General features: G+C 43.2%; 1 pseudogene across 1 annotated transcript in view; it reads left to right on the forward strand.

The window, feature by feature from the left end:
* The first annotated feature begins 1,627 nt into the window (after positions 1-1,627).
* Positions 1,628-4,547, forward strand: part of LOC102039213 — a 14,372-nt pseudogene continuing 11,452 nt past the window's right edge. Inside the window, exons 1-8 of the transcript XR_004082669.1 lie at positions 1,628-1,831; positions 1,919-2,062; positions 2,156-2,312; positions 2,920-2,947; positions 3,045-3,159; positions 3,245-3,357; positions 3,953-4,011; positions 4,369-4,487. The product of XR_004082669.1 is annotated as a myosin-1B-like (transcript). The remainder of the gene's footprint in view (positions 1,832-1,918; positions 2,063-2,155; positions 2,313-2,919; positions 2,948-3,044; positions 3,160-3,244; positions 3,358-3,952; positions 4,012-4,368; positions 4,488-4,547) is intronic.

Below are 4,547 nucleotides of genomic sequence, written 5' to 3' on the forward strand. Positions count from 1 at the left end.
ATTCTTTATTTCCAGAATATTTTAGAATAGGTTCCCCCCAAAGCTTTTGAAATAGTAATCCTTCTAACTACTGCTGAGTCCTGAGACACACAAATCTTATATGTCAAACAGCAATTAACAGGAGAAGAGGAGCCAACAATTCCAAGATCCAGTGTCGTGCTCTATTTGCTGGGCTGCACTTCCTCCTTCCTAGATTCCTAGTCATAATATTTATAGGAGATTTATTCACATAGCTAGGAAGACCTCAAATATTTCTAAATATATCCACAAGCACTCAGTCAAGCTTGCCAAACAATGCTTTGCCAAAAATTTTTTGACCTAAGAAAGAGGAGGAGGGAATTGAATGTGCAAACCAGAACCTATAAAAGTGCTGGTAGGACAAGCCTGTTCTGCCTCTGTGGAAGGATTAAAGGTAAGAATAGGGACAGTTGGGTGCTGGCAGAACCCCACAGCCTTCCTGCTGCCTGTGGAACTGCTTTCCTCCAAGCACTGTCTGTCTCAATAGGCATGTTCCTTCTCTGTTGAAGTCACTGGCATGTTTTTGCCCTGTGGCTTATTCTTGGGAGTCTGTGCAAAGATAAGAAAGAAGTTGTCACTTCTCTTTTTCAGTATTGACCAGCTTCCAGGCTTAGAGTCAACTGGTGATACAAGAGGTAAGACTGATTTACTTACTCCATAGGAACAGACTCCAGGTTTGCATTTTTAATGATTTCTAAGGCCACTTCCCATAATCCTTTACATCAGTGCACCCTAAAGCAGTGCAATCCTACCTGAGCTGTGCTGTCTAAAAGAGCAAATTTCCTTTTATAACTGTGCTGGATGCATTTGTTTGGAGCCTGCTGGGAAATAATTGATCACTTACACACAGAATCCTTAAAAGGAGATTGACTGTAAACAGAAACCCAGGAAAGAAAAGGTGAATGAAGAGCACGTGTATAGTTAAGATTTTGTCAAATCCCTCCAAATGCTTTTTATTGAGAAGCTTTCATTTTTCTATACAAGTCAATATTAAAGGGTGAGCTTGAACAGGAAAAGGCAGAACAATTGGAGAAGACAAAACTCTGATTTCTCTACAGAGGAAAAAGGTTTGCATAGGCAACTCAGACCTCGGCTTCCTGCTTACCCCACATCTGTTCCCTAATGATACTACATTGCTATAATTGGCACAAATTACATGGGCTGAAAAGAGAGAGAGAGAAAGAATATAAGTGGGTTTTCATAATTTTGATAAGATGACTTCTCTTGGTATCTTCTGCATTTGCAGAAGAGTATTTCTGGTATTTTTGGAATTTCTGCTGCATATTTGATTGCCACTGAAACTTCCAATGAGTCTAATTTTCTGCATAGCCTTCTAAAACACAAGGAGATCTAATGAACTGAAACTGTAAACTGGAAAAAGGGAAAAAATCTTGACCTCAATCAAACACACCCATCTTCTTTAAGATTAAGGTAAACTAAAAGACGTCTAGGGTAAAAAGCAGGGAAAGGAGAAAGAAAGACTGTAATAACAGGCACAGCAGAACACTGCAAAGCCTAAGGTAGCCCCTAAAAAAGAAATTTCCCCCTTTACTCAGAACTGCCTCTCCATTTCAGTGCCGTGCCTTGCTGCACGCGGTAAACTGCAGCCATGTCTACGGACGCTGAGATGGCCATCTTCGGGGAGGCGGCTCCTTACCTCCGAAAGTCAGAGACGGAGAGAATTGAGGCCCAGAACAAACCTTTCGATGCCAAGACATCTGTCTTTGTGGTACATGCAAAGGAGTCCTATGTGAAGAGCACTATCACAAGCAGGGAATCAGGCAAAGTCACGGTCAAGACTGAAGGGGGAGAGGTGCGTAAAATACAAAATTCATGAACAGCAGCTCGTTCTCACTTTGGCTCTTAACTGACATGCATGTACCTTCCTGCCCTCTGACAGACCCTGACAGTGAAAGAAGATCAAATCTTCTCCATGAACCCTCCGAAGTATGACAAAATCGAGGACATGGCCATGATGACCCACCTGCACGAACCCGCTGTGCTGTACAACCTCAAAGAGCGTTATGCAGCCTGGATGATCTACGTAAGTGGCAGCAGCAGCTTCCTCTGGGCAGCCCCAGGGGGCGCCGGGGCAGCCTCCCAGGGGAAGCCAACGTGCTGTGTGCCTTCCTTGCAGACCTACTCGGGTCTCTTCTGCGTCACTGTCAACCCCTACAAGTGGCTGCCGGTGTACAACCCCGAGGTGGTGTTGGCCTACCGAGGCAAGAAGCGCCAGGAGGCCCCTCCACACATCTTCTCCATCTCTGACAATGCCTATCAGTTCATGCTGACTGGTGAGTAGCTCTCTTCATAGGCATCAGATCACAACTGTTCTACTTTGTCTTGACAAAACCCTCTCATGAAAAATGAAATAGGATTATGTATTGTGGCTAGTTTTGCTTCAGCCTTTTTCATTCCTTTCTTTCTCTGTGCTGTTGAGTTCCAAAGTGTTACCCACGATCAGGATTCCTTTGTCATGGGTCTTAACTCTCTTTTTTCTCTGCGGTTTTAAAAGCAGTCTGTATAGCTGAAAATTAAAACAAATTACTGTATGCAAGAGAAGGAAAAGACTATAGACTGGAACAGAGAAGCAGCATATGGGTCTTCAGGGGTTTTCAATGTCCATGGCAAAGCATTATAGAATAGCAGAATGTTTTGTGCTGGAAGAGATCTTTAAAAATGTCATGGGCCTTCCCTATAACATTTGGAGGAACATTTGTGAATATGTTTCAAGAAAGACTGCAAGTACAAATTGCTTTGCAAGGAATTGAAATGGAAAAAAAGACGTAAGAGTAAACAATGAAAAAAAATGCAGGTGTTTTTCTTGTCATGACTTATATTATTTTCAGTATTTTTGAGTTCCTCATTTACAAAATCTACTTGTTTCTGCCTTGTTCACAGATCGTGAGAACCAGTCCATCCTGATCACGTAGGTACCCCCCTGTGCGGGTCCCTGCGGGGCTGCCCGGTGCCAGGGCCCCTCCTGCCTGACCACGCACCCTCTGCTTCTCTCTTGGCTTTGGCAGCGGAGAATCCGGGGCCGGGAAGACTGTGAACACCAAGCGTGTCATCCAGTACTTTGCAACAATTGCAGCCAGTGGAGACAAGAAGAAGGAAGAGCAAGGATCAGGCAAAATGCAGGTGAGTCAGGAAGGCCAGACTGAATGCTTGGCCTGTCATTGCCCTGCCAACCAAACACAGTCACTGAATAATGATGTCCCTGCAGGGAACGCTTGAGGATCAAATCATCAGCGCCAACCCACTGCTGGAGGCCTTTGGAAACGCCAAGACCGTGAGGAACGACAACTCCTCACGCTTTGTGAGTTTTTCATTAGAGAGGTGGTAGTTTATATGGGAGCAAGGATGTCAGAACATGCTCTCACTTCTGAAGTGTCAAAGTCAGATGACTGTATTCATTAAACTACTATTTTCCACGTATTTTTGCCAATTAAAGTGGACTATCTATTTAAAAATACATCTTTAGAAGTATAATACAGCATATCAAGGGGGATGTTTTGATATCTATATAATTAGATATCTATAAATATATATACACACATATTCTTAATGTCTGTCATATGGGCTGAAGACAAAATTTTGTGGAAATTGATGTAATGTAGAAAAAAGGAAAGATGCGACATACAGGATAGCAATTGCTGGATGGAAATTTTGCTGGCCTTCCAAAAAAAATGAATCTCTGAGTTTTAGACACAAAACTGGGCAGGTGTATTAATCTGACTGCTCAGATCTTGATATAATTTGTCTAGAAAGGGATAGGGACAGAGTTCCTTCAATACATCCTACCAGAAAACAAACCACTCTATGGAATGTTCTTTTGTTTGTTTTAATGCAAAAAGCCATTCATAAGCTCTATTAGATTAACTGTGCGTTTCCTTGAAGAACCACAATACCAATGCTCAGTCTCAGACTAAAGCTCCTTGTAGTTCAAGCAGAAGCAACGAGAGGAGCAGGCAGAGCCTGATGGCACCGAAGGTATCAGCATAACCCATCCCAGAGCATGGGAGACAGTGAACACTCACTGATTTGAAGGCAGCATGTGAGGGTCAGAATGATTGACTCAGCCTGTGCACTTCCCCAGTGCCAATACTGTAGAATAGCAATGGGTCCTAGCCAGAGGGCTTCTCTGGAGGAACTCAGATCAGATTATTTTGAATAATGCAGATTGTAAGGTCCGATGTCTCCCAATGTCTCCCAGTGCTGCCGGTGACACGCATCCCTTTTTTATCTTTACTACTATTTTGATTTTTACTGAAATTGCCCTTTACTATTTTTTTTAAAGGAACAGTGTTATCTACTGGTCCCTTAACAACTGATTGTTTTGATGTTTAGTTGCTGACAAGGCTGCCTACCTGATGGGTCTGAACTCAGCAGACCTGCTCAAGGCTCTCTGCTACCCACGAGTCAAGGTGGGGAATGAATACGTGACCAAGGGCCAAACTGTGCAGCAGGTAACAACAACCCCCTGTTTTGTGGATAAGGTCTCTGGACTTTCTCTTTTGTCCTGCATG

Source organism: Geospiza fortis, unplaced genomic scaffold (assembly GCF_000277835.1).
Source record: "Geospiza fortis unplaced genomic scaffold, GeoFor_1.0 scaffold534, whole genome shotgun sequence".
Lineage (NCBI taxonomy): Eukaryota > Metazoa > Chordata > Aves > Passeriformes > Thraupidae > Geospiza > Geospiza fortis.